At 44.2% G+C, this 18,520-nt stretch overlaps 1 protein-coding gene across 1 annotated transcript in view; it reads right to left on the bottom strand.

Moving 5' to 3' along the window:
* The window catches only part of LOC106650587 (zwei Ig domain protein zig-8-like), a 142,500-nt gene that overhangs the window by 109,055 nt on the left and 14,925 nt on the right, over positions 1-18,520 (bottom strand). The window lies entirely within an intron of this gene.

Raw genomic sequence — 18,520 nt, forward strand, 5'->3', positions numbered from 1 at the left:
ACGCGTAATACGCGTAAATACGCGAAATACGCGTAAATACGCGTAAAAACGCGTAAATACGCGAATATACGCGAAATACGCGGAAATACGCGAAATACGCGTAAATACGCGTAAAAACGCGAAATACGCGTAAATACGCGAAATACGCGGAAATACGCGAATATACGCGGAATACAGCGAAATACGCGTTTGAACGCGAATAAACGCGGAATATCACGAAATACGCGTTTGAACGTGGAATATCGCGGATGCACGCGGAATTTCGAAGAAATACGTGGACTCAGGTGATCTTCCGCGATATTCCTCGTAATTTCGTGTATTCTTCCATATTCTCGCGTAAACCGCATAATTTCGGATATGTTCGCGTAATCCACGAAATTTCGCGTAGTTTCGTGCAGTTTCGTATATTCCCGCATATATTTGTGTATACCTGCGAGTTCTATCGTTTCCACGTATATTTACGGGCTTTCGCGTAACTGTGCGACTGTCTGCGCATATATTCGTGAATTTGAACACATCCACGTGTATTGTCGTATATCTGATGATTTTCGTGAATTTAAAAATATTCGTGGTTATTGGGAAATATGCATGAATCGTATTATATCCGTTGATTTTTGCGAACCTCGTCATTTTCATGGACTTTTGAAAATATTCATGAACAATCCGTTTTGGCAGATTTTCACGAATTGCGGGAGATTTTGACGAACCTTATGGTATCCGTAGAATTGGGAAATATTCATGTATATCAGATTCCAAAATATCGACGAAATTCACTGTATTTGTTCATTTTTGCGAACTTTATCGCATTCGTCGACATTTCACGAATTCAATCGTTTTCGTGAATATAATCAAATCGGGTCGTTAGAATATTGACGAAGCTTAAATCGAATCTGTTAATTTTCGAGTATTTCATGATATTCAGAAATACGCTTTGGTATACTCACGAATATCGATAAACGTGATTGCTTACGCAGGTACTCGCGGCTACTCGTGAATACTGACAAATGTGATGTTTCGGTGGATTCTTGCAAAAATATATTCGCTTTAGCAGATTGCCGCAGATATTCATTCGCAGGTGGGTTAGAATTTCACCGCTTACCCTGAAAATGGCAGAATTTTGATAAATCCAATAGTATTTGTCGATAGTCGCTCTTACTCATGACAACGAATATCCGTAACTGCAATTGCTCACGTGAATTTCTGCGAAAATTTCTCAATCCTATCGGTCACATGAATGAGTCGCAATTTTATATTCGGATCGACGGATCCTCGCGATTATCTTCGCAAATTTAATCGGGTTCGTGGATAAATTTGTATCCGTGGATACTCGTAAATATTTTTTGAAAATACTTCCGAATCTTATTATTGTCGCGGATAAATATTAATTCATGGATACTTTTAGATGACGGCGAGTATGAGCCAATCTCAATTCTTCTCAATCTCTAACTATAGACATTCGAATAGGTAAAGTTATCGCCTCGTACAATATTCTTTGATACCGAGCAAAGGAGCCTTTTTTCGAATAAATCGTCATTCGCCAGTGGTAATCGAAAATCACACGTACGATCATCATCTAAAATGTAGTAATGAATTCATATTTACGTTTGCATTTTTCGGTTAATTCGCCTTATTGTTTAACCAGTATGGTTGCTTTTCGAAACTTTTTCTGGCTTGTACTAACCGGTCGATACGGTGAATAGCAATTTGACTATAGTCTGATGGTACATCAATCCTTTTGTATTCACGAATATCATAAAATGTATTAAATAAAGACCGTATAGGCTTAAAAGTGCCTTGCTTTACAACAATTACATCTAAATCGCCCAATTTCCTCTTTTCCGCGATCTTCTTAGCTAAGTTTCGTGAAAGTTTACTCGAAAAATTTTCTTCACCTTGTTTCAACATATCTGTTATAAAGATTTGAATTTTTTCAAGTACCATTCGGTGAATACTGATTTTAATCATTAAGTTCGAAGCACAGTACAATTTAATATCAACCAATGGATAGTAACGTCACATTATAATAATCATATTTCAATAACTCTTAGCTATATAAACTGAACGATTCTAATCGAGCTCAAAGACAAATAATTTTAAAACGCATTTACGCTTATTTGCTATACAATTTAAACTCCAAAGCTTGAATACTTTTCCAGTGTAATTGATAACTTGATTGATTACTCAATTTAAATTGTCGTTTGCCCTAAAATATGTGACAGGCAAAGATCCTGAATTCGCAACAAAAAGTTTAAAAGTCCTAAAAATTTCTTTTTGCAACTCATAAAAAAACATGAAAATTTTGTTTTCATTCTTGTCGAATTTGTTTTTATTCGGAACCCACGAAGGTGCGTGATATTCACGAAATCGGTCTATTTTGCCGTTTCTATAAATTTAAAGCATTTTTACACGTATATGCGCGGAATTCGAAGCACTATGTATGTACTAATAGATCTATTATCACGATAGAATATTGACTGAATTAATAACGCGGGAATATTTGATAAAATAAATTTAAAAATAAACTGAAATGAATACGCTGAGTTTTGAAAGGAACAGATTTATTATTTACAAGCTCGAAGCTTGTAGACGATGACCCTATCGAATTTCACATTGTTTTTATAGTTTATTTAAAGACTCTGACTTTTAACAATACATGATCTTGTATATCTATTTATTTGTTTTAAAGTGTTACGTTATTTTAAAAATATTTATTGAAAAATGTTATGTACCTTGGCTGCTGATTCTGCAAACAAGACAGACTCGATTAAAATGCAGCGAGAAATGCTGGTTTTTTTTTTATTTCTACTATACACCGAGTTATGAATACATTTTCGCCTTTTCAACATTATTTATCTGCGAAATGAAATATGCACTACGACTCCGACGAATAACAAGCCGGTGGCTGGGTCAAAAAAAAATTACACTGCAATTCGTATAAACAGTTAATTCTAAAAAAAAATTTGTTTCACCGTTAACTCTATAAAACATTTTCACTCGAGGGGTGTAGTTTCCTCTTGGGATGGAGCAACGACACGGTGGATACGAAATGGGATCGATATGTAGATCAGCTACTGGAGCCTAGAGAGCAGCGCACATGCACAGAGACACACCGCACACATACATAATACTATTCGAGCGAGGGAGAGAGAGAGAAACGCGACATCAATCATTAGTAATAACCAGTCGGTTGTATAGCTGCTTCGTTATCCTAAACTGCTGTTGACGAGATGGCCCAGTTTCGACTTTAGTTCATCACTATATCCCGCAAGCCACCAGCAGCACGACTGTGTGTGTATGTGTCTATGCGTGCAAGTTTACCTGTGTGTATGTATGTGTGTGTGCAAGCACGAGGGTCTATCTTATTCAACGATCGCTAATCCACTAGTATACATACAAATGAGGACTACCAGCATTGCTCGTAGCCCATGCACGCGCGTTCACCAAGCTCGAATTTTCATCAAGCTCCGAGGCTATACAGTGTAAAGATAATACACGCTTCAACTGCTTGCCATTCAACTGTTTGTCTCGAGCTTGTCCTCTCGCAGGCTTGTAGTAAGGGAAGAGCTCTGGCGAGAGAGAAAGGGCGAAAAAAAGGGCAGAAAAAGAAAATGTACATTTAACACTTGAGCTATTTCTTACACAGCAGAAGCTCCTCGTCGTCGGAATATAATGGCGAATTTCGCACGCGCGCTCACCGCCGCTGACTCGCTCCTTTTTGAAATTGTTTTTACGCTCGGCCGCTCGCCTTGAGCGCCCAGTGTATAAGTATGCGCGCGCGCGCGCGCGTAACCGGCACATCAGCAGCACAGAGCGGAGGAGAGCAGTCGAGCCAGAGGCGGTCGCGCCATCGCTCGTTATAAATAATTTAACAAGCTTCTGCTACTGTATATTTTAAAAGGGAAAAGTTAGGCGCCAATGGCAACTTTTAGCACTCGGTCGGGCGCGCGCGCGAGCCCCAAGATATAATGCACGCTCTCTCGGCGGAGACAAGACGACGACGAGCTGCGCAAAAAGAGTATAGTGAAAATTACTGTTTCGAGCGAGCGAGCGAGCGAGGACCCGTCAACTGCAAAAATCATTGGACGTCTCTCAAAAAGCAGCAGCGTTTTCTCGCGGCAGCGTGACGCGCATAAGCAGCGGCCCGACCGAATTCGTTATAAAGTCACCGCGCATCGGGGGGGTTGGGGGAATTGCGCGCTCGTCCCCAAAGATAAAGACGTCGGATGAGATTAGTAGTCGCGCACGAAACGAGCCAACAATACGAACGATAGAGATAATAAAAAAAGAGTCGAGTCGAGTTGGGCTAATTCAACAATCAAATAAAATGCGCGCGGCCCTTTGTCTTTTATATTTTGCCTTCCGATTCGACTTTTGCTGTAACCGTTAACTACGACGACGACGACTATGACGCAAATACGACGGGGGGCGCATTGCGCGAAGCCGCGGGCAGATTGAAAAGCACTCGCGAGCAGCACTGTTATCTCTGCTCTTTAAATTCTCGTTTATAAACTCAATTAGCGATTCGTGTATATAAACGTGCCCTCGCGCTCACGCGCGCGCCTAGCAGTAGCATTTATCGTCGTTAGCTCCCCTGCTTGGCGCTACAGTACGTATATAGATATAGAGCACGAGAGAATTTTTCTTACGACATTCTTTTGACTGGCTTCATTGCGGACTCGAACGCGAAGCTTTTTTATTTAAATGTACACGCAACGCGCGCACGAGCATTTTATATATAGAAATGCAGTGCACTGCGCGCAGCGCGCCGATTCTTACGCTTTATTGCTCGCAAAGCTCGCCAATCGCCCGATAGAAAAACCGTATAGAATACCATATATATATCTATCTATATAAACGGTGCACGCTCGAGTCGTCGTCGTCGTCGTCGGAGAAAGAAAACGGTAATCAACGAGCGACTTTCAATTCCTGGTATAACCCAACGACTCGTTGAGTTCTTTTCTTCGCGTTATTAGTTTTCTTCGTTCGTTCGTTCGTTCGTTCGTTCGTCTGTACGTTCGATAGTGCGCGCACCCAATCTATATAGCCTATACGACCGTGTGCAGCGAGCACGTATATAATACGACGAGAAAGCGACCAGTTATGCTTCATTTAAAAGGTAATCGAGTTTAAAATAAAAAGAAAGTGAGCGCGAGGAGCCGAGTGAGTCGAAGCGAAGCAAACTGGGGGAGGCGATCCTCCCCCCGCGTCATGCGTTTGCCAATCCATGAAACATCGTTGTACAATAGATCACCGAGTGGTCATGTTAGCGAGAATAATAAATTATTCTTCAGACCGAATTTGAGACCGATTCGTCGCCTCCAATTGTTTTCGAGCCTACATCAAGATATTTGCTTTTAAGTTCGTAAGCTGGATAAAGCGCAAAAAAGCCACGATGAAGAAGTTGGTAAAAGCTCGAACGATTTGACGGAACGAAAAGGTCGTAGTGCGGCAATAAAGTTTTTTCCCTTTGAAAAATAAAAAAACAAACTTTGGTCCTTGGCGTTCCGCTGCTGCGGCTGGCCGCGCGAGCGCTCATTCATTAACCAGCGTTTGTGCTAAATCATCCGTGCGCGATTATTATCAGTCTCGATCTGCGCAGCAGCGGCCACCGAAACAAAAAGCTCCCTTTATATTTGAACAGGCGGCTTTCCCTCTTACGTATTCCTCTTATTACTCGTAAGCCCCGAAGTCCGCGCGATTCTTACCACAATGTACTACGGAGGGTGGCCGATGTGACTCGGCAAAAAGAGAAAAAACTATTAGCCTTACATGGACGCGCATAAGTCCGTGCGCGGCGCTGATATTTTATTCAACGAATTTGTCGCTTTCGCTGTCACGTATGTAAGTGCGCAGCTTTTTGTGCCTCGCACTATATACGGACGCCGCGTGTCCGAGAACGATCGAGCTTATGCGCGCGCGCGGCCTAGAGCGACTTTCGTGCGGATAAGCAATGCACGTCGAGGCGTGCGGCAGCAGTATTAGCTCGGGGCGCACCGAATTTTTTATGCCACACGCCGCCGAGGGCTCGTTAGACGTCATGTATACGTCTCACTCGCGCGCGATTTGTTTAAGCGTAACGACCCGCGTCACCTATGCTTTTTCTACTACGAGTATTCATACGTATAGGATCACGCAAGAAGAGGACGACGCGGTGACATTTTCAAAAGTGAAAATAACCTTTCCATCGAAGCCGGTGTATTATTATTATTATTTGAGCAGAATTTCATGGTAACAATCGGTAGGTTATGGGAAAAGTTGATAGCTCTCCGTCGATATAATTCTCGAACGCTATGTAATGAATAATGTGTACTTTTGTTTACAGCTATGCTGAGCTGTCTGGGCTGGCTCTGGTCGGGTCTCTCGTCGATATTCACTGCAATTTTACAAAATGACCAAGAACACGGGTTGGGTGCGTCGAGCGTGCCCGACTGTAAATACGCGTGTTTACACGATCGAATCGCATTTATTACCATTGTCGGCGCTCGGCGTTCGGTTGATTTCACAAAATAAACACCGCGCGCGAAACGAAACGTTGGATTATATAGCCCGCAGGCTTTTCTCCTGCAGCAACGCAGCGAGTGCAACGCGCGTGTGTGTATATGCAATATTCGTCCGTGAGTCAGCGTAGTTGCCTGACTCATCGACTTTTTACGCGCGCGCCCATCGTCGATAAGCATCGCGCAGCTGCGCTCGGCTCGGCTCGAACTCGCTCGCTCGCAAGCTCGATCGACTTATTTCGCCCGTCGAATTAATTCTTGCACATCGCACGGACTTGGAAATGCCTTTATCGGCTTTTAATAACGTACGTGCGAACTTTCGCCGATCGTGACGAGGCATGTTAGTTATACACGTACGTACGTATGTATGCGCGCGCGGCTGACTTCGTGTACGGTCGAACGATCTATACGTAGTAGCTGCCGAGCCATGGCGACAGGATTCTCCGCCGCCTCGCAAGTTCGACACGTACTCGCGTCGAGTGTCCCGAACACGTGTGTGGTTATAAACACGAGATAGAGAGAGAAAGAACGAAAGAAAAGAGAAGAAACGAAAGGAGAGAGGCGTCGATGCGCGAGTATGAGAAAGTAAATGGCAGCAGCAGCAGCAGCCTTGTACGAACGAGTAGTAGCGAGCTGTGTATACGTACGTTGTGCAGTCGAGAGAAAGGGAGGAAAAAACCAGCTTCTCAGCTGTATTATTGTCTTGGTTCCCCGGCTGTCGCGCACCCAAGGAAAAAACGAAGCGAGGCGCGCAAAAAGAGAGAAACAGCCCGATGGAGTCTTGCGAGCGCGCACGAGAAAGGGCAAAAACGCGCCTGGCGCTGCAATATAAGCTCGCCTACTCGTTGTTTTTCTCTTCTTCTCGCCACGTACTACCTAGACGAACGTGATGTGCTTGGCAGCGATATACGCTCGTGCTATATACGTGTATACGTGTATACCAGTAGTGCGAGTTTAGGCTTTACCAAAGTTTCTATATTACATCGAATGAACTTGGGTTAGTCTGAAGAGTGCGTGTGCGCCTCGACGACGATGGTAGAGGCTGTAGCTGTATATTTGAAAGACATATAAAGCATAGTCGATTCGCACCTTTTCTCTGTGCGAGGCCGCGCAACGAGGGTGCGAAGAAGGGAATACGAGGAATAAAGGCGGAGTAGAGAATAATCGCGGCCGATTGTTGGAAACAATGTGACTGCTACTGCCTGCTGCCTCCCAGCCTTTTGTCGAATGCGCCGCCGCCGCCGCCACCGCTGCTGCTGCTGTGCTGCTACGACTTGCTCGTTCTCTCTTTCTATCTTTCTCTCTCTCTCGCTCGCTCGTTCGCTCTCTGCTCCGTGTCGCGTGCAGCAGCAGCGAGCTTACGTTCCACAAAAGCTTTGATTCAGAGAGAGAGAGAAAGAGAGAGAGAGAGAAAGAAAGAGAGCAAGAGAGGAACTTTTTTGTGCGGGAACACAGCGATATAAACGCCTATATATATAAAGGCAACTATATATAATACTCGTATAACAAATTAAGTGATTTTACATTGGAAATTGAATTGGGACGAAATGCACTGCAAGGCAGCAAAGCTTTGTACTACTGCTGCTGCTCCGGGATCGATATCCGTTCAGAGAGGAAAACAATTTTTTAATTCACTCGAAATGATTGCGTATCGAATTCCGTGGCGCGCGCGGAGGGCAAATGAATATAGTAACGATTTTGATTCACAGGACGCACAGAAGAGAGAAAAAGAGAAGAAAAAAAAACTTGAATACATAGAACAATTACATTTGGTTTATTCATTGATGATTGATCCGACGAGTCTGCGCTCGAGCTCGTTCCCTCTGTGCATTATGTATAATGGGTAAACGCAGTCGCGACAAAAAGCAGCTATGACTCCGTGTGTAGCGAGCTGCATGTGCCAGCTTAGCCGGACTACCACCACTGCTTCGCGTCACATGGTGCGCGCATTCAAAGAATTGGAAAAAAAATATGCGATCGTGCTCCGTTATAATACCGACAAATTGCAATGGCGTATAATAGTTCTTTGCTAGCTTAAAGTCCATCGAGCGAGCGATTTTTTTCCATTCTATAGGGCAAATTGCTCGTGCACGCACACACATGATCCGCATGCGCAAAACCTGTACGTATATATAGTCGAATGATCGATCAGTGCTTGCGCACCGTCATTTTTTTCGAGCGTCGCAATTATGTACGTGAACTAGTGGAGCGAGTGAACGCGACTACGAGTTAATGAAAAAAAGCAGCTAGGATAAATGATCTACCCCAAAGTACCATCCAATTGTAGAGTGAATTGGGTTTTTATTACATTTACGCGACGCTCGAAACTACAAGCAGTGCAGGAGGGAGAGAGGGTGAGAGCTGCTCTCGCGATATATGTACTACAATTGCAAAGCGCGTCGATCGTTTAATCTGCTCAAAGTCCCCGACGGAGTTGGAGAATGTTTCGAGATTAGCCCTTACTCGCCTGGTTGCGTAACGTCGTGTACATGTACTACCTAAAGAGAAAGAGAATGAGAGCGAGAGAGAGAGAGAGAGAGAGAGAGAGAGAAACATTTCACTACAATCTCTATATATATACACGTATTATACGACGCTCCATAGAATACGAAAGTACATTACGCGCTATTGTCTGGCGAAAACGAGCGAACTCGAATCCATTTTTAGCCGATATCAGGTTAGATTCGAGCGGTTTATTTTTGGCTTGCCGACTTGTGCTGCGCTGCACATAGCATGCGTGACTTTATATACTGCAGCAGTACGTATACGTACCTATATACGTCTAGCCACAGCGTCGACTTGCGTTATATTGACTTTGCGCGTTAATCCTAATTGTGTTTCGACGATTGGCGCGTTTTGCCTGCCGGCAAAATCCGCACGGCGAACATACACATACACACGCACGCTCGTGCATCAGCCTTTTATGCTTTCTTTTCTCTCTTTCTTTTTTCCACGTGCTATTTTTGTGCTTTTACATACGTCGATTTTTCAACTTGTAATATTCATCAGTGCGCTCGTGTACGTACGTACATCGGTGCATATACGTGCCCACGCTTGCATATATCGGGCAGACAGGCAGATGGATTTTTCACGCATTGCTGCATCGCACGCGCGCGCCGTAGTAGCTAGTCGTCGTAGTCGTCGTTTCGTGCCCGGCTCTATATATGTACACTCGTTGCGCTCGAAATTTTTCACGAGCATCTGCGCGCGCGAGAGCAACGGAGAAAGAGAGATAGAGAGAGAGAGAGAGAGAGAGTTAAAGTTTTTTACTTTATATATTACGAGGCTGACCCTCTCCGTGTTCTATACTGCAGGAGGAGCAGCTATAACATGTCGAAAGACCAGGACGTGACACATATTATATATCCTCGGCGCTCCTGGCATATATATACTGCTACTACTACTGCTAGTAGTGAAAAATATATGTGTGCGTGTGTGGCAGCGCATACTACGCAAGGATAGAGAGAGAGAAAAATCATCCGCTCGCGCACATGTGTTTAAATCATTTTGAATCCATATAAAGGGTGTTTTGGCAGACTACCAAACCTCATCTCTCCACCTTCCCCTCCTGCCACTTGCTCCGCTTGCTTTTTCCTCCTCCATCCCACAAACACTCCATGTACGAGAGCTTTTTTATTTATTCCACTGATGATGACCTCAATAAACAAGTAACACTGTCGGACACTCTGAAATATTTCCCAAACCTTCTCCTCCATTCTTTTTTTTTGCATCGTTTGTTAACCTTATTCATTAGACGTCAACTCGATGCGTGGGGGCGCAATATGTGCACGTACATATACACACGCAGTCACAAATACACATTCTCGGCGAGTAAAGTGTATAGTGCGCCGCGACCACGTATATAGAAAACTTTTCAATCTAAAGCTTTTTTATATTACGTCGCCCGGAAGATTTTTCAAAATCCCAGAGCAAGTGGAAAAATTCCCACTTGCAAGTTTTCTCGCGGCGCGAATCCTTGGCAATATATTTTCGTCATATATACATGTAATACGGAGAAATTGCGGAGAAAAGTAATCGCTCATTTTATCGCTTATTGGTGTAGTGGCGGTGTGCATTTCCTATATAAATCGAAAAAGAAAAAACGCCACGTACGTGTATACGATCCAGGCGCGGATCTGGGATAAATTGAAGAAAATTTTGTGGCGAAATAAAAAAAAATTCGCTATACTCTCAATGGAAGTATAAAGCCGCAGCTGTAGCAGCAGCAGTAGTAGTAGTAGTAGTAACGGTAGTAGACCGAGAGCGCGTGGCTCCGGAGTTGCGCTACCTAGTGAAACTCGAGACGATGCCAATTGTATTGCTTCTCAAGTACGTACATACGTATATATATCGGCCTCGACAGAGAGGACGACGCGGACGACGGAGTTGCCGTCATTTGAGTGTGCACATATCTTCAAAGTCCTCTCTTACTGTCCATCCTTGTTTTCTACGATTGTCTATACGGATGTCGACGGATATATGTGTGCCATTATATATAGCCGAAGCGGGTACAAGGTACACTCCATGCAGGAGTATACGAGGAGCGGCGTACGACAAACAATGCTCAGCCGCCGTCGCTCGCAAGTCTTACGCGAGATTTACTCTAGTCGAGCCGAGGCGAGCTCGGGCACGTACACATCGGCCAAAGGGACCTTGCAGCAGTAGCAGCAGCAGCGAGGCAAAACTTTTGTATTGTTCTTCATAGCTTTTCTAGATATTTCCAGTGCACGCCGCGCGTGCGCGCCTTGCGGAAAATCTTGTTTTCAACTTGTACCTTTGCTCTGTCGCCACGAGCCCCTTATAACGCGAGGCCGGCCCGGCCCGACCCGAGCCGCCTGCCTGCCTGCGCTTGTTTTCCGAGAGTGCCTCCTGAGCTTTTTCTTCGCTTCTCCCTCTCTCTTGTCTCGGTCGTCTCTTTGAATGCGCGGCTCGCCGCTTCAGCGATGCTTTGAATTATGAAAAAAGCATGGCATTAAACGCTTATGTTAAACGCAGATTACATTTACGAACTTATTTTCTCAAAAGCTGTAAAGTATTCAATTATTTGAGCTAATTAAGCGTCGACGTACGTCTCACTTCCACGAGTTTGATAATTCAATTATTACATAAAATTCAAACTTGCGCGAAAGCTCGGAGAATTGGAAGACGGGCTTGGGAGGGGCTTGGGAAGGTTTAAGTGCCAACTCGTACACTCGTCTATATACAACGATGACGTATACGCGCGATAGGTAATAAGACTGTATTATGACGAAAACGTCATGGTACCAGCAAGTTTGAATCAAGTTTGCAGCACGAAGACTCTCTCTCTATATACATGCATAACGTACGGATGAATGGAGCCTCCTCTTGGTATCAATCGCCGTCATGGCAACCATCCCTTAATCGAGTATCGGTAAATTGAATCTCGACATTAAAAAAAAGTTGGGTGGGGGTAAGAAAAAACCAGTACGCAAATAAATGAGCGAAAAAAACCTACGAGCTCATAATAGCCGCGATGCATCTCCGCATACGGTCGTGAAAATTTTATAGTTGTATATTATATACGTAAGATCGTCGGGGCCAATGCGTCGCCTGACATAAAACTTGCTTGCGCGCTGTGTATCAACGCCGGGGATTGTGGCAGTGCTGCGCGCGAGCCCAAGTGACTTTATCAGCTGTCTCGTGTATATACGAAGTAATATAAGCGCATGCACGGAGTGCAGCGCCGTTCATGGCACGAGCAGCTATATACATACGGCGAACATCAATCAAACGCACAACAACAAGCCACAGCAGCAGCAGCAGCAGCAGCAGCAGCGGTGGCGGCTGCGGCTGCGGGCCGCCTTGGACTAATGCGCGTCTATGTATGTATACGTATATTTACGGAGCAGCGCATAGACAAGAGAGGAAAAATATGCGCGCAACCCCCTGTTAGTCCTCATAAAGCTCAGTCTTTATGTGCGAAAAAAAAGAGGAGAAAAAGAAGAAAGCGGGAGAGAGAGAGAAAAAAAGCAACAACAAGCAGCAGTGGCGGCAGCAACGCTGGAGTATATATAGAGTATAATAATACAGAGTAGAGAAGAGAGAAGCTGCAGAGAGAGAGAGCTTGGCTGCAATGTACACGTATATAAATATACATACACAAGCGAGGCTGCTGCTGCTGCTGCTGCCGTATGCAGCAAGAGGGAGAGAGCGAGAGAGAGAGAGGAGCTAGCGGGAATAAGTAAACGCGCAAACTCGTTGCGCTCGCGCGCAGCTCGCTCGCTATAAAGTGCGAAGTACGAAAAGGTAGAAGCGCCAGCAGCACCAGCAGCACCAGCGTCTTTGTCCTGCGGTAATGGCTGCTCGTGGGAATTTCAAAAGCTTAAAGTTTTCTCATCCTCGAGCGCAGCACACTGGCGCGAGAGAGTGAGAGAGAGCAAGCTATATACGTACATACTGTATAATACATGGAGGACTATAGCTATGTAGTGTCACGTACTCTCGCTTGCTTGGCCTCTTTCTCTTGCTCTCTCTCTCTCTCTTCCTTATATACACAAACTAAGGTATATCTATGTATGTATAGAATATGTCCCTCGTTTCGTCGACATGGCTTCGACGTTTATTAATTGTCCAACGAGGAGGACGTCGAGCGAGGCGCTGCACTCACTGATACCCACTTTATTACCGCATGAACTTCCCAGCTATACCTATATGTATATACGGCGCATTATATACGTATATATATACTACGACGGAGAAGCAATATCCCCTCCTACATAGCATAGACTGTCGCAGCTGTACTTGTCCGAGTTAACTTTAGGTGTTTGCGAGCCCTCATACGAAATACTTTCATGAAATTCACGAGCCCCGTGGCTGTGCGGCGCGCCACCCGATTGTTACGTCTGGGTGCGGTGTTGACCTTTGCTGCACACACCCACACACACACACACACACACGAATACACACATATATTATATACCGATGCCTAATACATGTACCTAATACAGCAGACTATAGCGCACAGAAGCAGCATATGCTTGGAGCGATGCGATGATGTAACGAGACTCGTTAGTTCGCATTAATTCGCGCATATCGAATTTGCAGCGCAGTGGGCTGCTGCTGGTGCTGCTGCGGTCGTGCCTTTCGTACCCGAGCTAATGTTCCGTTTGTGCGAGGATACGGGTTTATGCATGCGTACGAGTCTGTGTGGATGACTGCCGTACATGCGTGCATGCCTATACGTGTATTTACCAACACATTTACGCTCGCGTTCACATTCATTAGAAATTATCGAACATCCTGCATTATAATCTCACGTTTCCCGAAACAATGCGAAATAGGGATTTGGGCGTCCTTCGCTTTTCTCTCTCTCTCTATCTCTCTGCGCTTCTCTCACACACGTACACATACACTCACACATACCCATACTAGGTCGTGACTACGCCACAGGCCTATTCGAAGAGATTTAAACTCTCTCTCACGAGAAGTTTCGAAAGCTCGTGCACCAGGCACAAGACGTAATTAATTTTAAATCAAGCTAACTGCAGTCTCGCGAGCTAATGTATACACAGGCACACATTCTCGCACGTATACCGGATTACTTTATCGATATGTAAGCCCGATTAGGCTTATACAGTTTGCTCGTGCAATCGCACAATTGTGAATTTCGCGCTGATTTTAAGCGAAAAAAAAAATTATTTTTTTGCAAAACTCGCCCAGTAAATATATTTGTTACTCAATAGAGTTCGTGATGACGATTTCATTCCGGTCTAATAAATCCAGATCTTGTTAAAAGGGAAAGAGAGAGAGAGAGAGAGAGAAACTCGTTGCCGCGATTGTAGTAGAGCTCTATGTGCCAAGCTTTCAGAGCGGCTTGCTTCAATACTTTTCTCTTTTTTTACGTCTTTGCTTCAATGACGAAGGCTCGGAGCTTCGTGCATACTCGTGATTATCGTATTCCCTTTACATACATTTTTTCACACTCTGTTTTTCCTTTTCTCGTCTCTCTTTCTTTCATTCTTTCTCTCTTTTTTTATGTCTGTGCACTAAGCCAATGGCAATTGATCTAATTAAGGCCCCGCTCGAGCGACGCGTAGCCATACAGGTCTGATCGTGCGTTGACTCGTTTCACTGAATATACAAGCTACTCAGAGATATACAATAATTAGGCCAGAAACTATGTGAATTTGTAACGTTTGTTCGGTCGCACACTCGTAGGCCGCCATTGTCGGTATAGTCGGAACATTCATAGTTCCATATAAAAGCAGTGTTGCGGGTGGGGTAATACGCTGCTATTGGATTGTAAAATCTCGAGTGTAAAAATTTTTCTCACTTCCGCTACGAGATATAACTAAGAGATAAAGAAACTTTTTCTTTTGCCTTTTATCTTAATCTTGTATTAAAGAAAGTCCGCGCCTTCTTCTTCCTTTCGCGTGCGCGCGCGCTGCGAGCTCTATTTTATCTCGCGCAGCTATATATATGGCATTATAAGGTCCGCAACTTCCGGTACATCGGAGCTCGAGCGTCTTTTATTTTATCTCGTTCTCGGCTCATCTTACTTTTCTTCCTCTCTCTCTCTCCCGCGCGCGTAGCTGTAAGTCTTTTGCTCTCTTTTGTGCTTTTGCAAGTTTTCTACGCGAGATTCGTTTCCGACGCGCACTACCCGGATCTCACCATTGAAATCGAAGAGCTATCCCGACAGTGCTCACAACTAATTTGATCGTTCATAAATGACATAGTCAAATGATATTTCCAGAAAACCATAGCCGATGCAAAAATCTCATCGGAGGCACGGCGTCTTGACAATAAACTCAAATTAATAGTTATATCGAAAAATTGAGGTCACGCTTCATCAAATTATGCGTTACATTCCCGAAGGGAAAGCAACACGCGACGTTGCAATGGAAAGCTCGAGCGGAGCAAGTTGCGGAGAAAGGGAAAATGCATCAAAGAGTAGAGAGAAAGAGACGGAGCAGGGAGAGAGAGAGAAGAGGAGGAGGAGGAAATGCATGACAGGACGATTAACCGACAGTTCCATTCACAGGCGCAGATAAATTTCTATATACGTATCCGCAGGCAATGCTGACTTGACGCAGCCTGGCAGGGTGGTGCAGTGTGTGTGTGAGTGCGCAGTGTATACGCGTGTGTAAGTGCGCGCGCGCGAGAGACGAATCGGGTGGGAGTAGTGCGAGAGAGTTCACTCTGACGCCCATTTATTTGCAGCGATGCATGCGCAAACACATACACGCATAAACACACACAGGCCACCCGTACAGTGCGCCCCTCTGTGTATACGTATGTATATATATTAAACGCAGATATGAAAGGCTCTTTAGATCGCGAGCTAGCGGGGCCGCGCGAGTTTCTACGGTAATACATACGCGCGCGCCTGTGTGTATGCGTGTATATTTATGGTGTCTGCGTATGCGCGCCTGTATGGCGAGCTCGCTGCGTGCGCACAGCATATACACGTTCGACCGTCGAGGGCATCTTCCCGTGTGTATAATGCGTACGCCGTGTGCTGCTTTATACACGCCAAAAAGCAGCAGCAGCGGTAGCAGAGGACTTTATGCATTAGAGCATTAGCGTTTCTAGCGTATCAGTCAGAGCCGGGAAGCTGCTCGAGCGTGTAAACGTTAAACATACGAGATGGGAGGGATCTTGAGCCGACTTATTACAAAACCGATGCTTCTAATTTACACGTGTACGCGGGAGTCTGGCTCGTTCACGACGAGAATATTCGCATGGATTTGCTCTCTGCTGCTGGAAAAAAATTAACTCGATTTGTATGTACGCACGCGCAGAGCTTATTATCCTCTCGCTGCAGTGCACACACGTACACTGCCTTTCAATTTATGACCTGGCTTTGTTTATTATTATCATTATTAGTTTTCTTTTTTTTTGTGTGTTTTTAATTAAAATCTCGGATGCAGAAATGAAAATAATCCGATATTACAAGAATTTCAAGACACAAATACATATAGGATTTTGCGCGTGAAAAGTTTTTTCGCGTCAACGTAAAGCTTTCATTTGCTCTCGCATTATTAGCTCAAGCAGACACACATATGTACTTTGCCGTATTGTAGCCATACAGCAGCAGCAGCAGCGCATGCAGCTGTTCTTTCGCGGGGACTGCTGTGAAATAATATTCATGTGATATTTTAAATGAGAGAGAAAGTACGTAGAGGAGAAACTTAAAGTCGGAGCAGTACATAGACAGATACGCGAGCGACTGTGTGCACAACGTTCTAATAACTCTCGACGAGCTGCTGCTGCTGCTGCTGTAGCTTTTTTATACATTTTTTCAAGCCGCGCTGCATAATATGCACCAAGTGGAAAACAAAATTAAGCTCGAGTAGCGTGTAAAAACGAGATATAATTTTTGGACTATAAATTTATACACGTATACGTTTGCACACTCTTGCGAGACGACAAACGAGAGGGAAAACTAAGGTATGCGCGCGTCCTTAGCCCCGATTTTTTTCTCTTTCTTCCTCTTGGTATTTACGAGTCTTGCGCGCGAGCGTATATAACCAAGAAGGGAGCACGTAACGGAATCGAGTTACGAGGTCGACGGCAGCGGCAGATTCTCCTCTTTTTTTTTTTTTTTTTTTTTTTTTTTTTTGATAGTTTTTCTCCTTCTATGGAGTATACGAAACAACGTACGAATTAGTAGGTTTCCAGTGAAAACCAGCGTGGCTTACCTACGGATGCTCAATTAAAAAAAATTCCTTTTCTCTATATAGCGTGACTCCGAGCTAGCTTACATAGTGATTCTCAAAAGCAGTAGTTATACGCGTCCACGTGGTATCACGTAAAATAGATAGCAACGCCTTAGCCTAAAAAAAAAGTATCCTGAAAAAAAAATGAGAACAAGGTATACATTACAAAATGAGAGACTACGGAGCTCGTTTTTGCAGAAGCTCGCGCGCGCCCAAGCCAGTCTGCCAGGCTGAAAGTGGCAGCTAAAAACTTTGAATCTCGTATCTCACCGACTCGTTTTCTCCCTCTCGCTCTCTCTCTCTCTCTCTCTCTCTCTTTCTCAAAGTCTAATGCGGCAAAGTACAGTATTGCAGGTGCTCGTAAGTTAGCCCCCGCCGCCGACGCCGCCGGCGTGTGCGCACATATACACCAAGCAAGCCAACCGACGTGAATTCATAACCCGTCCGTGCAGAAAATCCCCTTCTCCATGCTTGACGTAGTTTGCCGACCCACATATATATACGTGTGCCTACACCCCCATATATAATACATTACATGTGTGTATATGCGCACTATGGCACTGCACTGCACACACGCAAAGAGAGCCTCGAAAACCGGAACATCTAATTTTAAACCTTTCGCTTATTTATGTATGCATGCGTGATACTCGGTTCGTACACGCACACGCCTCGTGCCTTACGACGTGTTTGTGAACTCTTTCACACACCAGCCAACTTACTACAATATGCGCGCGGATGATGTACACGCAGGAATTGTATACGTTTTACAAATAAAACGATGTACTACTTGCTCTTTTGGGCACGCGCGCGCGCGACTGTCTGAGCCTACGGCGAACTTGTAATACTTACTTTTTAATTACCAAGCGAATGAGCCAAGAGAAGTCGATCGATCGATAGTAGGCAAGTTTCTCGTATCCAGAATACTTTGAAATCGTTCGACCTAGAGATACTTGACGACTCATTCAATTATTTCCTAATATTCGAAATATGATAGTCGGTGTTTAGAGCGAGTATCGATTAGATCGCCGTTCCATGATCATGATACGAGAAAAATAGAATTTACTCGTCAATTACGCAAATCTTCGTTGAAAATAATTGTACCAATACCGATTCATAGGATACAAAAAAATGTCACGAAAAATGTGTAAAAATTTAATCTGAAATTTCTTAATACTACCAAAATTAACAAAAAATATTTTGCATTTGTAATTGAAACATTTTAATTTAAAATGAATGTTTGTTTTGATACTGATTTATTTTTTACGATATTTTCTCAAAAAAAAATCGACCATAATTGAAGCCAGTCTCTGCCACTAGATGGTGAACACCTCTATTGGTAAT

The sequence above is a fragment of the Trichogramma pretiosum genome, unplaced genomic scaffold (assembly GCF_000599845.2).
Source record: "Trichogramma pretiosum strain Unisexual culture from Peru unplaced genomic scaffold, Tpre_2.0 scaffold5, whole genome shotgun sequence".
NCBI lineage: Eukaryota > Metazoa > Arthropoda > Insecta > Hymenoptera > Trichogrammatidae > Trichogramma > Trichogramma pretiosum.